The following is a 22841-nucleotide window of genomic DNA, read 5'->3' as shown; positions in this document are numbered from 1 at the left end:
TAATATATTTTATAAATTTTTAGCCTTGTCTAAAAAGACAAAAAGAAAGTGCACATTTTCATACAAACTTAGCGAGAAACATCCATTTACTATAAAAATCAGTAAAGAATATGAAACCCGCCATCTCTCTAATATATATATTTATGTATTTATCGTGGAGGAACTGCACACGTAAAGGATCACGCTGGAACGGAGAAACATAAATCCAATTTATCAATGTCAAGTACCAAAAAAAAAAAACTCAGAAATTATTTTGTAAAACACTTTAGTTCAAAATAAAAAAAAGTTATTGCAGCAGAACTATGTTTTGCATACTGCGTGGCCAAAAAACATCAATATTTTATTTCTTCAGGCTGCCGTAATAACTTAATACCAAACACATTTAATGGTTCAATATTTGCTACTCACCATGCTTGAGCTAGAACATGTTTGATTAAAGAAGTTCTTGCACCTCATTCTGTTGCTCTCATTCGTCATGAACTTCAGAGCTACTCATTTTATAGCATTTGCAACGACGCAAATAACCATAAAAATAAAAGAAAATCGGCTTTTGATTGAATATTTTACCAAGACAGGCATAAACATAAAATTGTTGAAACTGGGAAGTTTAAGAGCGGAGACATGATATACGGTGGTCAATCTCTTGTGTACAGGTCTTAAATTATTTAAAAGCTGACATGAAGAAATGCTTTAGATTTGGAGGCGACAGTGCTAATCAATTTTGGAGGACGAGGGAGACATAGTATTAATAATGTATACAATAAACTAAAACTAGAAATTCGAGCAGATATTATAACAGTCTAGTTGCAAGACACATTTATTAAAAGAAGACCAGTTCCGATAATCACATGATCGTCTTCGGACGAACAGCCATGTTTCTGGAAAATGGCTGCTCATGGAGCAGGAACTGCTGAATCACGATAGTTGAGCAGTTGACTACCGTGATGACTGCAACCGCTCATCTTTTAACAAACCAGTCTTGCGATCTAGACTGCTATAATTATTTTCTAATATTGTATTTTAATCGTTAATATCTCCAGAAATGTTTTCAAAAATAAAATATTGACGGAACTGGATGTCCAGCTCATACATTACATACCACACCGCAAACCGGAGCTAACCAATTATCATGTGGCATTAGTCAAATGATTCAACAATTTTTTAATTATTTTGCTATACACACTGTCAACACAGAAGCGCTAAAATAATTTTCTGAATTTGTTAATGTAGAACAAAAAATTCTGCTTTCATATTTTAAAATGATAGGGATGTCACTGTTTTTCAGCTACTGAATGTATTATAAAGTTAGTTCGATGCTTTAAAACCGTTTTTTCAGAAGTAAAAGCACCCAAAATTCTACTTAATTTTTTCAGAAATTCCGTCACTGAAGTCTTTGGTTTCTTAATAGCCATTCTAACACTTTTCATTTCCAAGCATTAAAAGCTAAAGGAAGAAAAAAGTCAGTCATCATGTTTTAAACGTTGTTACATAGGCTGAGAACACGGCAACAGAAAAATTGGAAATTTAGTTTTTACCATCTCAAGTTCAAATAATTTTAACTAAATGCTAAGAAAATATAGTAATTCCCAAAACAAAAAAATGACATCTTTCACGAAGAAGCAGTAAAATTTTGTAAAGCAATGGCTGACTATTTCTAACTGTGGACAGTACCATTAAAAAATACTTGGTGTTTGTATGGATGACTTTGTAAACAAAACAAATTCCTGAATGGAAATATATAGAACATCTGTGAAATATTTGAAAACAAAAAGACGTTAATATAAATGCCACATTTTTTAAACCGAATCAGCGTAGTAAAAGTCATTCTAGCCTGTGAATTCCAGTCTCAAAATTGGAAAAACAAAACAGCTTCCAAAAATGGATAATTTTATCTTTCAAATTAGAAACGGAATTTCATTAGCAATATAAAGATTTATATTCCATGTGTGAGTACCTTCTTTGCATACCAGGCCACAGCGGTATCGTAGGAAAAATGATTCCTTTGACAGAAATACAGTGGACGGACTAGCGGAATGAACGTTCAGTCGATACAGTTGAAAGAATTCTTCTATGCTTGGAAAATTATGATTTTTAATGTTCCGAAATGTACGAATAGTTATTAAATAAAACGTCTCTATTAATAATGGCTAAGTCAAATACAAAGACCAAATAGAAGGACTAAAAATTCAGGTTTATTTCTGTGATATTGTAGTAAAGCTGTGAAATGTGTGAGATTATTTTGTGCTTATAGTTTTTGTTCCTAAAAACGTATATAACTTATAAAGACACAAAAATAGTTTACATCTGTGTTCACATATACATATAGATTTTGTATGTGTTTTTCGACTCTGTTATTGATGAACGCTTTCTATGTTACAATTTGAAATGCATTTTCATTGCGTCCCAATTTGACGGCCGAGTAATTGAGAATGTCCCTGTTGGACGACCGAGAAATCTGGTAACCCTAGTTTAACATGGACACACTCTGGCAGTTGTACATGTCCGTAATGTATAGAACCAACTAAACTTTCGTTATGATGCGCGGTGAAGACACTTCATAAAAATTGCACTCAAGAGAGAGGTAAAGTACGTTATAAGAATAAAATATAAAACCCATGTCCCATAATAAAAGTTGAACGGATCTCGTAGACGAAGGTATATATGTACGTATTCTGCGTCTTTCTAGAATGTAAATTTTGTATATATTTCAGCACAACCATCTTGTATCGTGCAAAAGCGTTCCTAATTCTGCTGTTCAATTATTTCATGAAAATGGAACCAACAGATGCCATCACTAGTGACAAGCTGGTTGATTCGTGACATCTTTTATTAGTACAGCAAGAAACTCGTCACCTGGAACCTCTCCTTCTGACTGGTGCTGTTCGACAACCCCTACCACTTCCTGGCACTGGTTATCCCTGGACCCATTTTGCATTTCTCAAAAGAACAAGAGAATAATTATGGCAGTGGATAAATGGCAATATTTTAGATCTGTATTTGCAAAACGTGAACGTTTAAGCCAATGTCTCAAATTCCTGTAAAATGAAAGTTCAATGTTAGTTCCCTCGTATCGTATACAAGAACCACAAACTTTAACAAGGAATAACGAGACATCGGAGTCTAAGGACTCAAGAAAAAGAGACATTTTAGTGCACATATAATCATTCCTTATTTATACCAACTCAACAACATTATTTGTTAATTCCTATGTAAATGTGTGATGTAATGTATTGTGTATATGGAATGATTTAACGGATCAGAGAATGTAGAATGACTCCATTTGTAAGAGACAATAATTTCAACCAAGGGAGTGTAAATACCCTTAGTAACTTGCTGAATGGCGTCGTCAAGTTACATGTGAAACAGTGCCAACACCATTCAAGCAGGCTGTATAATAAAACATACAGAGGAAGACTGATAACTTCCCTAATCCAGAGATGACATGATCGAATGTGTATGTTGTTCAAAATTACCCGGAGATAGGTTTTCAGTTGCATTTCGTTTCAGAACAAATGCTGGGGGCGGCTGCATCTGTGACTGTCTATACTCTCTTGGTGCTCCTCCTGATTGCAAGCTAAGCAGAAGGTGATTTCATTTTTGTTGTATATTTTATGCTGATTACCAATTTCATAAGATTTTAATATACCTCTTATTTATTATCTTAAATATTTCCTTGTCCTAACTCGTTTTTCTGAATATTTTCCAGCAGTTAATTTTGGAGAGTCGGACGTCTCGATGCGGTAATGTCGTCATTACAGAAGCTTTAATTACATATCGCTACATCGATTTTGGAACCTTAGGTTTTTTCTGCGAAGCCGATATAACTTTGAAGATTCATCTTTCTACAACGGCAATACTGACACTGAACTTCTCAATTATCTTTTCACCGATAGGCATCACCTTATTAATGATAGAACGACTACCACGAGTTACGACGATTTTTTCCGGTCTCATCAGTCAACTGTAATCTATCCTTTATCAGTTTTTTTTCTTTACTTATTATCAAAAACATTCAAAATTTTATGACAGGAAGGGTAGAATACAGGGAGCCAAGCTTCTGTGTTGCCTCCACCATTCCGCTGCTTTAACACCAAAGCCTTCCAGAGGCTGAACAGACAAGCAGTAACAGGGCTCGAGGCCAAAGCCATCCATCACGCCGTGGAATCCCCCCTCCCCCCCCCCCCCCACCATCGTCAATGACACGTCTTCCAGAGGCAGATGACTGCCTCCTCTGTTGGGCGCTCCGAAGAACGGTCTAGGGTCCAGCGGCTAGAAAGGAAAAAACTGGTAACGAACTCGGCACTTCACCTGAAGATGACGACTAGGAAGCTCGAAACGTTGTGCAGAACGAAGCCAATACTTCGAGAAGATTTCATCAGTACTTTGCGTAATTTATCTTACAGTAGCAATTCGCTAAGTCTGACCAGATTCTGACTGCGACAGTCAAGAAACTTCCAAGGACGAGACGGAACGTACGTCTCAGTATGGTAATGTTCAAATACTTTTAATTATTTATGAAGATTAACAGCAGCAGAAAATAGCTCTGATGTATTAGAAGTGGTTTTCCAACTGGAAATGCTATGTTCTCTTTTCTCTGTGAGATATTGGATGCATTCAATAGGAGGTTTCGAAGGCAATTGATCTTTTTTGATTTAACTAAGGCGTTTGATTGTGTTGATCGCAAAACATTGCTCCAGAAGTCAAACCATTGCGGAACACGGGGATTAGCTCACATTTGGTTTACCTCTTAGAACAGACAGCAGAAGGTCATTCTCGACAGTACTGAGAATGTCTATGATGTGGAGTGCGAGAGGGGCACGGTTAAATGGGAGTGTCCCACGTCTCAGTGCTTGGGCCACCAGTGTTTCTTATGTATACAACTAATATGCGTTCCATAATTCCAGGTGATTCTAAAATATTTCTGATTGCTGATTAGCTTGGTAGTAAAGGCTGTTGTGTGCAAACGTTGGCACGGTTTCAAATAGTGCAGTTCAAGACATAAGTTCATGGCTTGTAGAAAACAAACTAACGCTAAGTAAGACCCAGTTCTTACAGTTTCCAACACACAATTCAACAAAACCTGACGTTCTATTTACACAGACTGGGCATATGATTAGTTTGACTAAAGAGACCAAATTTCTAGGTGCTCAGATAGATAATAAACTATCGCGGAATGCCCATGTTCAAAATCTTGTTCAAAGACTTAGTTTTGTCATTTTTACTAACAGTATAGTATCTGAAGTAAGCGATAGTTTGGCACGAAAAATTGTTTACTTTGCTGAATTTCATTCGCTGATGACGTATGATATATGTTGGGATAACTCTTCCAAATCCAAAATGGTTTTCTGGCTCAAATCGGGCGGTTCGGGCAATAAGTGGTGTAAGTCGGTGAACCTCTTGTCGACCCCTGTTCATTAATTTCTTTAATGTCGTTTCTTATTAACAATATAAAGTTATTCCAAAGATTAGCAGTTACTACTAGGCAGAAATCCAATCTGCATTTGGGTCACACTTTTCGGACTTGTGCAGAAAGGACTGCAGAATTTTGCTGCATTAATTTTCAGTAAGCTGCCACAAGAATTCGAAAATTTTAACAGTAATCCGCGTGCTTTCAGATCTAAACTGGAGAGTTTCCTCATGGCTCTCTCACTGTATTCTGTCGAGGAGTTCCTTGAAAAAGTAAGCTGATTCCTGTGTTACATTGTTGATTGCGTTTATATACACTTAAAAGCTTATCGGCTTCGAGAATGAATCACTTAGGACCACGCGTAATCAACATTTGTTGGCCTTCATTTTCACCCAGTATTCATTCATACGCAACGAATGGACTAGTTTTCGTTGCGCAGACCACGTATTTCGGTTAGTTTTTCTCTCTTCTTCCTCAAAACCTCGTATGTTTGTGATTTTTCTCATTTCATTTCTGTCATGTAGATTTGGAGACCCTAATTCTCTCAGGTCTTTTTCCGTCTGTTTGTACCATTTCGGTCTTGTAGTTTTGTTCTTTAAAAATATAATTTTTAATTTTGCGTTAACCTGTTTGAGTCAATTCTTTCTAAATGCCCCATGAATTGGATTGTGTCTCTTATTTTGGAGATATTTTTATATATTTCTGCTTTGGGTTTTGGATAATGCACATCATCTTTAGTTCTTGGTCCTAGGGTTTTCATCATTATTTTACGTTCTTCCATTTCTAAGTCCCCTTTTAGTGTTCTGTGTTGAAGATTTAGTGTCTCAGATGCCTAGAGATCTTCGTATTTAAATCCTTTTACTCGAGAGATGTGACTATTACCAATTTTGAGATCAGAAGGAGCATCTTTGATGTCAGTCGTCGATTTTGCTTTTCAAATGAAATTTCTAATCCTATTTTTGCTGCCTGCTCTTGTAATAATGCTAGCTGTTTCTGTGCATCGGTAATGTCTTGGGCGATCAGTGCCATGTCATCAGCAAATGCTGAAGTCTAATTCTAAGCCCTTACGTTTTGCTTTTCTCCACTCTCGAACAACTTTTTCACGAGCACAATTGAAGAGCCCTGGGGACAGCCCATCCCCTTGTCGTACTCTTGTGTCTATTTCAAATCCTGTTCTCAATTCTCCAATAAATTTTACTTTGGATTTGGTTTCCGTGAGTGTTTCTTTTGTGATGTTTGTTGTCTTTTGATCTAGTCCAAAATCTTCTAACACTTCAAAAAGGGATTCTCGGTCTATACTGTGATATGCTTTTTTAAAGTCGACAAACGTGATGATGTAACTTTTGTCTGAAGTACTATGCAAATATTTCATCGAGTTTTTCAAGTTAAGGATTAGTTCTACGCACGATCGACCTTTTCTGAATCCACCTTGGTATTCGCCTAATTCTGAATCCAGCTGAAGTTCTTTTTAATTTAGTAGGGCGTTAGACAGAGTTTTGTATGTTATTGACAATAAAGAGATTCCGCGATAGTTGTTGGGGTCTGTTCTACTTCCTTTTTTGTACAGAGTATGTATGATTGCTGTATTTCAGTCTGTGGGGATTTTTTCATTTTTCTAGATTTCATCTGCAGGGTGATAAGTATTTAAACCGACAAACTCTGGGAGTTTGTAGGGGACATCAAAACAAATATCTTTCCCTAGTGTCATTTTTTCCTATGAGGATTATTTAAACCGGTGGAGGCCGTATTACGATCTTCAGTTGTTAGAGGGCGTAGGCAACTGCTGTCAACCAGCGTAGTAGTGCATTGTCTCTGTTTAGTAATGGAGCGATACGCCTGGATTGAGTACACTCATATGGTTGGTGCGTACTACATAGCGCACCACAACGGACGAGCTGCACAGCGGGTTTATCAACAACAATATCCTAATCGCCGTATCCACCATCATACGACCTTTGCTGCTGTGTACTGACGTCTGCATGAGAACGGGTCATTTAGCAGATTACCTGGACAGGGACGCCGTCTCACTGTAGAACGCTGCAATTTGAGGAAGCCGTCTTGCAGCATGTGGAGCGGGATCCTTCAATCACCACTCGTGCAATTGCACGTAATCAGCACTCGTGCAATTGCACGTCACATGGGGACGAATCAGACGAATGTAAGAACAGTCCTTCAAGAGCAATTGTTACACCCGTTTCACTTACAGCGTGTCCACAACCTGGAACCAGTTGATTATCTACCCAGAGCACAGTTTTCGTAGTCGTACCTCGAACAGTGTGAAGTGCATCCTACATTTCCATCCTCTATGTTGTTTACTGATGAAGCAACGTTCGGGCGTGATGGAGTCTTCAAAATGCACAATTCGCATATTTGGAGTGAGGATAACCTACATGCCACAGTTACTAGCGCACATCAAGTGCGGTTCTTCGTTAATGTGTGGGTCGGTGTTGTTGGGGACTGTTTAATTGGGCCGTATCTGCTACCTAGGCCATTAAATGGCAGGCACTATTACAATTTTCTCGCCAGAGCATTGCCAGAATTGCTGGAAGACGTCCCGCTTCCTATAAGACAACGCATGTGGTTCCAACATGACGGAGCGCCGGTACATTTCAGCCATCGTGTGCGTCGATTCCTGGACCGACGGTTCCCAGAAACGTGGATTGGCAGAGGTGGTCCTGTACCGTGGGCTGCTCGATCCCCAGATACGTCTCCTCTGGACTTGTTTGTGTGGGGATACATGCGCAACCTTGTTTACGCAACTCCTGTTGCATCAGAAGAGGATCTGGTTACCCAGATAGAAGCAGCAGCAGGAACGATTCAGGATACTCCTGGGGTATGTGCCCGTGTCAGACAGAACATGATCCGATGGTGTAACCTTTGTTTACTTGTCAACGGAGGCATTTTTGAAAATCCACTGTAATTGAAATTGAGTTGTATTATTGTGTTGCCTCTTGGTCATAAAAAAAATGGGAAAGTGTTTGTTGGTTTAATTAATTTGCCGCCAGAGAAATCTTCCTCTACCGGTTTAAATACTCCTCATACGAAAAAATGATATTAGGGAAAAAATATTTGTCCCCTAAAACCTCCCAGAGTTTGTCAGTTTAAGTACTTTTCACCTGTATAATTTCTTTGCAATAAGATTTTCTCCTGCATTTTTCCATAATTCTGTGATGATTCGGTGTTCTCTTGATGCTTTGTTATTTTTCAGTGACTGAATGATCTCCTTAATCCCCTGTAAACTGGGTGGCTCTGAATCTGGGTTTCGTTGTGTATGACATTTTATTTTATCTATTATTACTTTTCTGTTGTAATTTCTTGTACTGATACTTTCCATGACCATCGAGGTTGGCTTCTCAATTTGGTACTATGGAACCAGACGTGCAAAATAAAAAAAAAAAAATTAGAGTTTAATTTTTCAATATATTTAATCCGGTATACGATACAGTGAAGTAACGCTTCTTTCAAAAAGTGTGTATGTGACCATCTAGCGCATTTTCTGGATTGTATAGTGTCGGTTACTACGCTCATTGGACAATGGTGGGGAGAGGTACGCTATAGGTTACCTAGCGCGCACAATAAGTCGACCAGAAACATGGCGAAACTGGGAGACTCGTGAGGGCCGTGTGACGGTGGATTTGCCTTGAGATCTTTGACCAGGGATTCCAGTACCGCGCCAGGCTGTGGGGCAGCAGCGTCCCCCACTGTTGGATTCGGCTGTCCGTCAGGAGTCCCCATATTCATGAAGCGGTACTTGAACGCCTGCTCCTTGAGCTTGTCGCAGCACGTCAAGGCCGACGTGACGGAGCCCACGTCGGTGGAGAGGTCACCTGTCCAGTCAAACAGCGTCGCCCTGCAACATCGCGTTCCGCGTACACGCTCAGCAGCACCACTCACACACAACCTGTAACTCAACACAGAGGATACGGCATTGCACCTCGTTGATTTGAATGGTGAACAAAATTATATTTATATTTTTAATTTCGTTTCTTGTGTTTCTATTAAACTGGAAATTTATTTTTTTCCTTCTTCTTCTTTTGGGCGGTGATGCGATGTGCGTATCAGAGATGTACAAATTCCCTTTCAGGCGGCCTTCCCCCATTTTCACCGCAAATACACTCATGCTCATAAATAAAGGATAATGTTGATACATGGTGAAAAAACGCTCTGGTGGGCGGTTTTCGGGTTTAAATCGCCTCATGGTACGGCCATTCGGTTCATTTGACCTGTGGACGTCGCACGGTGGCGCTGGCAGAAGTCCACATAGGCAGAGGTGTGTTGGTGCGTGTCAGAGTACGGTGCAGCGAGGAAGTGCAGACGTTTTCAGACATGCTAATGGTGACTGTGTGTTGAAAATGGCTCAAAGAACACATATTGATGACGTTATCAGGGGTAGAATATTAGGGCGACCGGACGCTGGTCAAACACAGCAGATCATAGCACGGGGCCTCCGTGTGCCACAAAGTGTGATCTCAATAATATGGCAACCATTCCAGCAGACAGGAAACGTACACAGGCGCTACGGTACGGGATGTCCACAGTGTACAACACAACAAGAAGACCGATATCTCATCATCAGTTATGGCAGACGGCCACAGAGTACTGCAGGTAGCCTTGCTCGGGACCTTACCGCAGCCACTGGAACAGTTGTGTCCAGACACATAGTGTACAGACGACTGAACAGACATGGTTTATTCAACCGGAGACCTGCAAGGTGCATTCCACTGGCCCCTGGTCACAGGAGGGCATGTAAATCCTGGTGTCAAGAACACAGTACATGGTCATTGGAATAGTGGTCCCAGGTTATGTTCACAGACGAGTCCAGGTATAGTCTGAACAGTGAATCTCGCCGGGTTTTCATCTGGCGTGAACCAGGAACCAGATACAAACTCCTTAATGTCCTTGAAAGGGACCTGTATGGAGGTCGTAGTTTGATGGTGTGGTGTGGGATTATGATTGGTGCACGTACATCCCTGTATGTCTTTGACAGAGGATCTGTAACAGGTTAGGTGTGTCGGGACGTCATTTTGCACCAGTATGTCCGTCTTTTCAGGGGTGCAGTGCGTCCCACCTTCCTCCTGATGGATGACAATGCACGGCCCCACCGAGCTGCCATCTGGAGGAGCACCTTGAAACAGAAGATACCAGGCGAATGGACTGGCTTGCCTGTTCTCCAGACCTAACCCCATCGAGCATGTCTGGGATGCTCTCGGTCGACGTATTGCTGCGTATCTTAAAACCCCCTAGGACCCTTGAGGAGCTCCGACAGGCACTGGTGCAAGAATGGGAGACTATACCTCAGCAGCTGCTCGACCACCTGATCCAGAGTATGCCAACCCGTTGTGCGACCTGTGTACGTGTGCATGGTGATCATATCCCATATTGACGTCGGGGTACATGCGCAGAAAACAGTGGCGTTTTGTAGCACATGTGTTTCGGGACGGTTTTCTCAACTAATCACCAATACCGTGGACTTACAGATCTGTGTCATGTGTGTTCCCTATGTGCCTATGCTATTAGCGCCAGTTTTGTGTAGTGCCACGTTGTGTGGCACTACATTCTGAAATTATCCTTAATTTATGAGGTTGAGTGTATGTAAGCACGAGAGTACACGTGTACTGAATTACAGTGGTTAAAGCAGATGAAATTTGTGTTTCCGCAAGTCTGGCAAGCTTGACCCATTCGGCCTACTGCACCTAAGAACAGGTTGCACTCTCAGTCCAACGTGAGTAGCCTTTGTATATGATTGCGTAAGTAGTTTCACTGGAGTTCATTTATCATGACGGTGGGAGCAACAAAATGAACAAACGTAGGAGGGAGCAATATACTGCTTGACTCTTTGGTGAAGGTATCTACATCTACATCTACATCTATACTCCGCGAGCCACCTTACGGTGTGTGGCGGAGGGTACTTATTGTACCACTATCTGATCCCCCCTTCCCTGTTCCATTCACGAATTGTGCGTGGCAAGAACGACTGCTTGTAAGTCTCCGTATTTGCTCTAATTTCTCGGATCTTTTCGTTGTGATCATTACGCGAGATATATGTGGGCGGTAGTAATATGTTGCCCATCTCTTCCCGGAATGTGCTCTCTCGTAATTTCGATAATAAACCTCTCCGTATTGCGTAACGCCTTTCTTGAAGTGTCCGCCACTGGAGCTTGTTCAGCATCTCCGTAACGCTCTCGCGCTGACTAAATGTCCCCATGACGAATTGCGCTGCTTTTCGCTGGATCATGTCTATCTCTTCTATTAATCCAACCTGGTAAGGGTCCCATACTGATGAGCAATACTCAAGAATCGGACGAACAAGCGTTTTGTAAGCTACTTCTTTCGTCGATGAGTCACATTTCCTTAGAATTCTTCCTATGAATCTCAACCTGGCGCCTGCTTTTCCCACTATTTGTTTTATGTGATCATTCCACTTCAGATCGCTCCGGATAGTAACTCCTAAGTATTTAACGGTCGTTACCGCTTCCAATGATTTACCACCTATGGCATAATCGTACTGGAATGGATTTCTGCCCCTATGTATGCGCATTATATTACATTTATCTACGTTTATGGAAAGCTGCCAGCTGTCCCACCATGCATTAATCCTCTGCAGGTCTTCCTGGAGTACGTACGAGTCTTCTGATGTTGCTACTTTCTTGTAGACAACCGTGTCATCTGCAAATAGCCTCACGGAGCTACCGATGTTGTCAACTAAGTCATTTATGTATATTGTAAACAATAAAGGTCCTATCACGCTTCCTTGCGGTACTCCCGAAATTACCTCTACATCTGCAGATTTTGAACCGTTAAGAATGACATGTTGTGTTCTTTCTTCTAGGAAATCCTGAATCCAATCACAAACCTGGTCCGATATTCCGTAAGCTCGTATTTTTTTCACTAAACGTAAGTGCGGAACCGTATCAAATGCCTTCCTGAAGTCCAGGAATACGGCATCAATCTGCTCGCCAGTGTCTACGGCACTGTGAATTTCTTGGGCAAATAGGGCGAGCTGAGTTTCACATGATCTCTGTTTGCGGAATCCATGTTGGTTATGATGAAGGAGATTTGTATTATCTAAGAACGTCATAATACGAGAACACAAAACATGTTCCATTATTCTACAACAGATTGACGTAAGCGAAATAGGCCTATAATTATTCGCATCTGATTTATGACCCTTCTTGAAAATGGGAACGACCTGCGCTTTCTTCCAGTCGCTAGGTACTTTACGTTCTTCCAGCGATCTACGATAAATTGCTGATAGAAAGGGGGCAAGTTCTTTAGCATAATCACTGTAGAATCTTAAGGGTATCTCGTGATAGCAGTTGTTTTTCAATTCCGATATCGTTTATTTCAATATTTTCCATTTTGGCGTCCGTGCGACGGCTGAAGTCAGGGACCGTGTTACGATTTTCCGCAGTGAAACAGTTTCGGAACACTGAATTCAGTATTTCTGCCTTTCTTCGGTCGTCCTCTGTTTCGGTGCCATCGTGGTCAACGAGTGACTGAATAGGGGATTTAGATCCGCTTACCGATTTTACATATGTATGTTCTCGAAACTTTGACTAAAGCCCGTACCGAGCTACTGAGCGTCTCTCCTGCAGAGTCTTCCACTGGAGTTTATCTATCATCTCCGTAACGCTTTCGCGATTACTAAATGATCCTGTAACGAAGCGCGCTGCTCTCCGTTGGATCTTCTCTATATCTTCTATCAACCCTATCTGGTACGGATCCCACACTGCTGAGCAGTATTCAAGCAGTGGGCGAACAAGCGTACTGTAACCTACTTCCTTTGTTTTCGGATTGCATTTCCTAAGGATTCTTCCAATGAATCTCAGTCTGGCATCTGCTTTACCGACGATCAACATTATATGATCATTCCATTTTAAATCACTCCTAATGCGTACTCCCAGATAATTTATGGTATTAACTGCTTCCAGTTGCTGACCTGCTATTTTGTAGCTAAATGATAAAGGATCTATCTTTCTGTGTATTCGCAGCACATTACACTTGTCTACATTGAGATTCAATTGCCATTCCCTGCACCATGCGTCAATTCGCTGCAGAACGTCGTGAAGAAGTTTCGTGATCATACTATTGTAATAGGGGGAGACTTCAATTCGCTACAGAACGTCGTGAAGAAGTTTCGTGATCATACTATTGTAATAGGGGGAGACTTCAATCTACCAGGTATAGAATGGGATAGTCACACAATCAGAACTGGAGCCAGGGACAGAGACTCTTGTGACATTATCCTGACTGCCTTGTCCGAGAATTACTTCGAGCAGATAGTTAGAGAACCAACTCGTGAAGCTAACGTTTTAGACCTCATAGCAACAAATAGACCGGAACTTTTCGACTCCGTGAATGTAGAAGAGGGTATTAGTGATCATAAGTCAGTGGTTGCATCAATGACTACAAGTGTAATAAGAAATGCCAAGAAAGGAAGGAAAATATATTTGCTTAACAAGAGTGATAGGGCACAAATCGCAGAATATCTGAGTGACCACCATCAAACGTTCATTTCTGAGGAAGAGGATGTGGAACAAAAATGGAAAAAATTCAGAAACATCGTCCAGTACGCCTTAGATAAGTTCGTACCGACTAAGGTCCAAAGCGAGGGGAAAGATCCACCGTGGTATAACAATCATGTACGAAAGGTACTACGGAAACAAAGAAAGCTTCATCATAGGTTTAAGAGTAGTCGAATCATAGCTGATAAGGAAAAGCTGAACGAAGCGAAAAAGAGCGTAAAGAGAGCAATAAGAGAAGCATTCAACGAATTCGAACATAAAACATTGGCAAACAATCTAAACAAGAACCCTAAAAAGTTTTGGTCATATGTAAAATCGGTAAGCGGATCTAAATCCCCTATTCAGTCACTCGTTGACCACGATGGCACCGAAACAGAGGACGACCGAAGAAAGGCAGAAATACTGAATTCAGTGTTCCGAAACTGTTTCACTGCGGAAAATCGTAACACGGTCCCTGACTTCAGCCGTCGCACGGACGCCAAAATGGAAAGTATTGAAATAAACGATATCGGAATTGAAAAACAACTGCTATCACTTAGTAGCGGAAAAGCATCCGGACCAGACGAGATACCCTTAAGATTCTACAGTGATTATGCTAAAGAACTTGCCCCCTTTCTATCAGCAATTTATCGTAGATCGCTGGAAGAACGTAAAGTACCTAGCGACTGGAAGAAAGCGCAGGTCGTTCCCATTTTCAAGAAGGGTCATAAATCAGATGCGAATAATTATAGGCCTATTTCGCTTACGTCAATCTGTTGTAGAATAATGGAACATGTTTTGTGTTCTCGTATTATGACGTTCTTAGATAATACAAATCTCCTTCATCATAACCAACATGGATTCCGCAAACAGAGATCATGTGAAACTCAGCTCGCCCTATTTGCCCAAGAAATTCACAGTGCCGTAGACACTGGCGAGCAGATTGATGCCGTATTCCTGGACTTCAGGAAGGCATTTGATACGGTTCCGCACTTACGTTTAGTGAAAAAAATACGAGCTTACGGAATATCGGACCAGGTTTGTGATTGGATTCAGGATTTCCTAGAAGAAAGAACACAACATGTCATTCTTAACGGTTCAAAATCTGCAGATGTAGAGGTAATTTCGGGAGTACCGCAAGGAAGCGTGATAGGACCTTTATTGTTTACAATATACATAAATGACTTAGTTGACAACATCGGTAGCTCCGTGAGGCTATTTGCAGATGACACGGTTGTCTACAAGAAAGTAGCAACATCAGAAGACTCGTACGTACTCCAGGAAGACCTGCAGAGGATTAATGCATGGTGCGACAGCTGGCAGCTTTCCCTAAACGTAGATAAATGTAATATAATGCGCATACATAGGGGCAGAAATCCATTCCAGTACGATTATGCCATAGGTGGTAAATCATTGGAAGCGGTAACGACCGTTAAATACTTAGGAGTTACTATCCGGAGCGATCTGAAGTGGAATGATCACATAAAACAAATAGTGGGAAAAGCAGGCGCCAGGTTGAGATTCATAGGAAGAATTCTAAGAAAATGTGACTCATCGACGAAAGAAGTAGCTTACAAAACGCTTGTTCGTCCGATTCTTGAGTATTGCTCATCAGTATGGGACCCTTACCAGGTTGGATTAATAGAAGAGATAGACATGATCCAGCGAAAAGCAGCGCGATTCGTCATGGGGACATTTAGTCAGCGCGAGAGCGTTACGGAGATGCTGAACAAGCTCCAGTGGCGGACACTTCAAGAAAGGCGTTACGCAATACGGAGAGGTTTATTACCGAAATTACGAGAGAGCACATTCCGGGAAGAGATGGGCAACATATTACTACCGCCCACATATATCTCGCGTAATGATCACAACGAAAAGATCCGAGAAATTAGAGCAAATACGGAGACTTACAAGCAGTCGTTTTTGCCACGCACAATTCGTGAATGGAACAGGGAAGGGGAGATCAGATAGTGGTACAATAAGTACCCTCCGCCACACACCGTAAGGTGGCTCGCGGAGTATAGATGTAGATCCTGTAAGTAGGCTGTTTATGTTTTCTTATTGGCAACGTTACGTAGCGCTCTGTAAGAAAATCACTGGCTGTGCTGTGTGCAGTCTGTGGCTAGTTTGCATTGTTGTCTGCCTTTGTAGTGTTGGGCAGCGGCAGCTGGATGTGAACAGCGCGTAGCGTTGCGTAGTTGGAGGTGAGCCGCCAGCAGTGGTGGATGTGGGGAGAAAAATGGCGGAGTTTTGAAATTTGTAAAAATGGATGTCATGAGCTGCTGTATATATTATGACTTTTGATGACTATTAAGCTGGCAGTAGTGGCACTCGCCGTATTGCAGTAGTTCGAGTAACGAAGATTTTTGTGAGGTAAGTGATTTGTGAAAGGTATAGGTTAATGTTAGTCAGGGCCATTCTTTTGTAGGGATTTTTGAAAGTCAGATTGCGTTGCGCTAAAAAAATATTGTGTGTCAGTTTAAGCACAGTCGTGTATAATTGTTCTAAGGGGACGTTTCAATCCTCCTGCATTTCAGTACAATTTTCCATTGTTACAACTTCTCGATACACCACAGCATCATCTGCAAAAAGCCTCAGTGAACTTCCGATGTCATCCACCAGGTCATTTATGTATATTGTGAATAGCAACGGTCCTATGACACTCCCCTGCGGCACTCCTGAAATCACTCTTACTTCGGAAGACTTCTCTCCATTGAGAATGACATGCTGCGTCCTGTTATCTAGGAACTCCTCAATCCAATGTTCAGGCATGTTTGTAAATTTGACAAGCACGTTCCACACTCCATAAATGTTTTGAAAGAGGACAATGACTTAATCGCTGACAAGTGTGTGCAAACTTATGCTAAGGACGTCAGGTCATTTAGCAGTATTTAGGCATCCCAAATTTAGGGCAAACGATTCGAACAGAAAGAAAGGCTCAGTGGATATTAAAAACCACATTCTGGTGGTACGGCACGTAATACAAAGAAAGCTTATTATCAAAGAAAAGCTTCTTCTTTCAGATATGTAGTTTTTAGAGTAACATAAAATGAAAAATGACCTTCGTGTTTGCTGAAATGGATTTGGGGAATTTAGAATGAATAGTTTTCAGCGAACCGACAATATAAATTATAGAAAAAAGTAATTAAAATTGGTATACTTGGGGTCATATTTGGCTGAAACACAGTAAGTTACAGAAACTACACTTTCCAAACTTTACTTCAGTTGCAGTTTAACAGACATCTTCAGGTTCTTAGGTGCAAACGGTCTCGACTTTCAGAACTAGTTCTGCTTACTACAGGAAACATTTACTAAGGGTGACATGATGCTGATTTCTATTGGGAATAACCAGTAGTAGTTGAAACAGGGTGAAGTTGCAGGGAAAATCGTCCATGTCGAAAAAATTGAATAAGCCCCAAATAAGCCAATAAAGAAAAATGGACAAGATCTACCGTTTTCTGGCCCAAACTGAATATGTATTTCATTGCACCTCATCTTGTGGTCGTCAGGTAGAAAAAAGACTCTTCATCCACTTCCGAACCTTACTCGTAATACTACAATGAAAGCCAAAACAAAAAAAACTGCAAAGTAGCGTAGCGCAGCGGGAAGACGGCCAGGCAAGCAAGATTCCCTTAGTGTGCTTGAGTTGGGCGCACCTTGGCTTGACTGGATGTAAAGCTGCCTGCCCGTTCTTCTGATAACGTGTGGCAGCCTAACAGGCAAGCATAGGCAGGTTAATAGAGGAATGTGTAAACCTCTGGTGTCTCTGTGGCTTTTTTCTTTTTTAAGGATGCCACACTCTCGACAGTTGTGGTGGCTGGCGAGGACTCTAGTCCTTCTCAGCCTGGTGTTGGTTAATGCTGTTGGGACACCATTTATTTGTTTATTTATTTCATGGGGAGTCCTGCCTACTTGGGTTGACAGTTTTGTCCTGGCTCAAGCCATTTTGTTGTCAGACTTTGCCTAAATCTAAGTGATGGAATTCCTCATCCCGGTATTCGCCTTACAACTAGGGAACTAGGGGAAACCACCAAAACACCAGTCTGATCTCTTGCGAGTTTATAAAATTAGGTTTCTAGTCTGTTTGTTGTTCTGGTGGTATACTGATTTTATCTTCTGCTTATTGAATTTTACTCTTGTTTCTAAATTATGCCTACGATTGGGATACGCTGTATTCTCTGAGTATGTGTCAATCTTACGATATGTTTTTGGTTAACTCAATTCCTAAGCTCTACTATGGAGGAAGGTTGATCAGGGTAGCTAAGATGGGTCGCTGCACTTCACAGGTTTCATTTGTGAGGATAGGAGGGAGTTGTGTGGTGCACTTCACTGAATTGGCTCTGAGCACTGTGGGACTTAGCATCTGAGGTCATCAGTCCCCTACAACTTAGAACTACTTAAACCTAACTAACCTAAAGACATTATCAAACACATCCATGCCCGAGGCAGGATTCGAACCTGCGACCGTAGCGGTCGCGCGGTTCAAGACTGAAGCGCCTAGAACCGCTCGGCCACACCGTCCGGCCCTTCACTGAATTCTTCTTTTTCTATTTTTTTTTTCAATTAGCTCCTTATTACTGGGGAACGTTCTTTGAATTCCGTGTGTGATAAAGTCTGGGGGGTACAGGTATCTGCATCGGGTTATTCTGAACTCATAGATTGGCCAGCAGAGTAGGTCTTTCATGGTCCCTTCCCTGCCTACCCTGTTCAGGCCGTATGTTCGTTCCACCTGTTAGGGCGTGGGATGTCAGCTGTGTATAGACTGTAAAGCGCGGGTGAGACATCTGCGCCTTGCGCTACTCCAGCTGTGGGGAAGAATTTGTCGGAGAGTTTACTTCCAATCGATACCGCCGCTGTTCTGTTGGTTATTATGGAGTTTGTGAGGCGTACGAAGTGTGGAGGGAAATTATGCGTGGCCATTGTGAATGCCAACCCACAGTGCCACACCTTGTAAAATGCTCGTTAGATGTCTAGGAATAGTACCAATACGCAGTCACCTCTGTTTATGGCTTCTGATGAGGTGCTGATTAGTCTCATGATGAAGGGATCCACTGTCGAGTGATCTTGTCTGAAACTGGCTTGCTCTGGTGGCAGGATTTTTAGTTTGTTAATAAATTTGTGGATTCTGTTGTTTAAAGTTGTTCCAAATGCCTTGCCTATTACTGATAGGAGCGAAATTGGGCGGTATGAGGTGGGTTGATTAAGAGGCTTGCCAGGCTTGTGTATCATGGTAATATTTGTGTCTTTCCATGGTTTTGGCACTGCTCCTAGATTAAGCGCAGCGTTGAAGAGGCGGCATAGTGTTGCAAGGAGGATGTGGGGTGGAGTGGCCACGAGCATTTTCCTGGTAATATTGTTCTTGCCAGGTGCTGCATTTTGTTTGCCAGACATGAGTACGAGTGCAATTTCCTCGACAGTGATCGACGCTAGAAGCTTTGCCTGCTCTTCTGTGAGTACTGTCTGGATGTTGAACACGTTTTTTAGATCTTCTTCGATTTCTCTAGCGAACAAGCAATCGAATAGATGGTCAGTGGGATGACTGTGGACCTTCTTCAGGACCTCACTAAACACTTGCGCTTTTTGGTGGTCGTTGGCTGTAATGCCTTGTGGGGTGATGACAGCAGCGCTGAGGGAGTTGCTGCCAGGAGCTCCTGTTGTTTGCTTGAAAGTCCTCCAAAATTTTGCTGTCTCTCTGGGGCTAAGATTATCGGATTCCCTTGGCGAGCTATCCGCCCTCCAGCGTTTTAGGTTTTCTTTGACTGAAGAGTTGAGCCTGTTCCACTCACTCTTTAAGGTGGGTCACCTGTCCTATTAAATTGCCGTAGTAGTTGTCTCTTTAGTTTTATCGTGGTGAGGACGCTTTGCGGAATAGCCTCCGTTATGTTTCTGATTTTTTTGGTGGGGACTGATTCCTCGATAGCCAGCTCATAAGCTGTAACTATCTGGTCGTTGAAGATGTCTAAGTCATCGATCGAGTTGATGTTTGTGGTGGGTAGTTTTCCGTCAAGGATGAATGCGAATTTTTCCCAGTTTGTTTTCTTGTAAATTTTGATGGTTTCTGGGGTGTAGAATTTGAATTTTTTGCTACCGAGAGCCGTGGTGTCGAAAAGATGGTCACTCCCTATGCTAGGGGCCAACTCTGCAGGCGGTGCAGTAATTCAAAGTGTCACTGCAGAGAATGTGGTCCGGTATGGAGGAACTGACATGGCTGATGAAGGTGGGGGTGTCGTTATGCGGCCACCCCAATGGAGATTCATCAGTGAATTCTTCCAGAGTCCTGCCTCTTGCCGTTGTGACTCTTGTCACCTAAGGCACGGCTTCTGGCGGTGAAGTCACCCATTATGATACATTTGCCAAGGAATACTATATGGCTTATGAGTTCTTCGGGGAGAGGGTAGTTGGGGGGGGGGGGGTGTGAGTACATGGTCGCTGCAGTTATTGTGCTTAGCTTTGGAGTGTCTATACTTAGGGCCACAGCGTGCAGATGATGGAAGTGCTGTGGGAGATCCAGACGTACTGCTGGAATGTATTTGTGGTGACAAACTGCGGCTCCTCCAAGGCTCGGATTGGTCTGCTGCGACCTGTGGCAAATCATGTTCTTTAGCTGTTGGATGTGCTGACCTGCTCTGACCTCCATGATTCCAAAGATATCGATCCTTTCTTCGCCCACCAGGCTCTGTATCAGATATTGCTTCCTATTGAACCCACAAGCGTTTACGAGTGCAACGGTGACTGGTCACATTCTGGCATTAGTCGCCATCTTGCTGTACAATTCCTAGGCTGGGAGGGGGGGGGGAGTAGGGGGGGGCGGACTGTGGCCGTTACGCTTCGTTTGATTTTAGTGAAGAGCATGTGGGATTTGTTATTGGTGACACTGACGATCATTTTTCTTCTGAAGAATTGTTCGTTTACTGAGGCCATGGCTTTCGTGATTACCTCACGTCTGTTTGAAAGGATGTCGTAGAGTGTAGTTGTGATTGCTCGTACCACGTCCTCCACATGGATAGTTCCTTCACTAGAGGCTTCTGGGGATTGGGATTTTGGTTTTTCTGCCTTGGGGGTATCGACACATTTGATAGGTTCTGTCGTTTGTTTGTCGCCGCAGTTCGCGCATTTTGTTTCTTCATCGTGACATTCTTTGGGTAGGTGGGGTCCGGCGCAATTTCTGCATTTTAGTTGTTTGTTGCAGGCGTCTGTGTTGTGGTCAAACTCGTAGCAACGAGTGCATTGGATGGATTGGGCTGCTCTCAGCCTTGGCAGTTCTACTGTATATACATAGTAATTAAATCTGAAGTGGTGGAGGAGTAGATCGTCATGGGTGTATTGATCGTTCGATCATACTTACGGTCTTGTTGTCACTTCGGCCAAAGACTCTGGTCGCCTTGATGACTGAGTTGAATTGGTGTTTCAACTCTTCCGCGACATCGGCGCCAGAGACTACGTCTTCAACGGTTTTGATTACAACAGTTAGGATTAAGGGCCTTTGTTCCCTAGGTGGTCTAGGCAGTAGTTTTATGTGAGCTGCTGAAAAGGGAATCGATCGGCTTTTCATTGGAGACAACGGAGGCATCTCTTCTGGTGAATGGGTGGAGTCGCTGCTGGCGACTTCGGCATCTGACGCTCTTCTTACGCCAGATATGGGGGACAGAGTGCATGGCGCTACATCATCGACTTTGTCCCTTTCATTGGTGGGGGCATTGGGATTGCCGATTATTTCGGCTTGGGCTGTCGGTGGCGGATTTTTGGCGCCCTTGGGTTTGGAGGGTTTTTTGGTTTTGGTGGACATGTCTTCAGTGTAGGGACATATGTTTGAGTGATGGACGAAGTTGTTCTCCTAACTGCACCTGACCGTGGAGAATAGGCCTGCACCCTACTCTCTGCCTTTGCCTCGACGAACGCGGGCTTGTCTGACCTCAGTCAGGGCCCTGGCTCGCCAGATTCCCTATCTAAATCAAATGGCTCTGAGCACTATGGGACTTAACATCTGAGGTCATCAGTCCCCTAGAACTTAGAACTACTTAAACTTAACTAACCTAAGGACATTACACACGCCTAGAACACGCCTAGAACCGCACGGATTCCCTATCTATCAGTCCCTGAATCTAGCTGTCCAGATATCTCGCCTGCTTCTACGTTCGCTCTAAAGTCGACAATTTCGCTTTTCAGAACGTGTGGCCAGAGCCGACACGTGACAACCTTTGCTTTTTAGAATTATAGAATTCACAGCAATGGCTGCGTGGCGACTGCGACGGGCGGTGTGCGCCCTTGGACGGCGCATTGCGGCTGACAGCGGCGGAAGCCACAGCACCACACATAAAGGCAACCGAAGGGGGGGGGGGGGAGGTAACGAATTGGTGATTGCTGACAGACGCATCACAGTGAACGAATTGTCACGCTACGTTGCGATAGGGGAAGGAAATGTTTGCAGAATACTGAAAGTGTTGGCGTTAAAAAAGGTTTGTGCCAGGTGGGTTCACAGGATGTTGACAGTGGGTCACAAAGAGACAAGAAAAACGGTATGCAGCGAACTTTTGGAACAGTACGAGAATGGTGGAGATGAATTTCTTGGAAGAATTGTGACAGGTGATGAAACATGGCTCCATTATTTTTCACCAGAGATGAAGAGGCAATCAATGGAGTGGCATCATCCAAATTCACCCAAGACAAAATATTCAAAACCACACCTTCTGCTGGAAAAAGTTATGGCTACGGTGTTTTTCGATTCCGAAGGACTCTTGCTTGTGGACATCATGCCAAGTGGAACCACCATAAATTCTGATGCATATGTGACGACACTGAAGAAACGTCAAGCTCGATTGAGTCGTGTTTGACCAATTCGGCAAAAGCAGGATGTTTTGCTGTTGCACGACAATGCACGGCCACATTTCAGTCAAAAAACCATGGAAGCGATCACAAAACTCGGATGGACA

The sequence above is a fragment of the Schistocerca cancellata genome, chromosome 2 (genome assembly GCF_023864275.1).
Source record: "Schistocerca cancellata isolate TAMUIC-IGC-003103 chromosome 2, iqSchCanc2.1, whole genome shotgun sequence".
In the NCBI taxonomy this organism is placed as follows: Eukaryota; Metazoa; Arthropoda; class Insecta; order Orthoptera; family Acrididae; genus Schistocerca; species Schistocerca cancellata.
The sequence above is the reverse complement of the archived record's forward strand: the minus strand, read 5'-3'. Positions refer to the sequence as shown.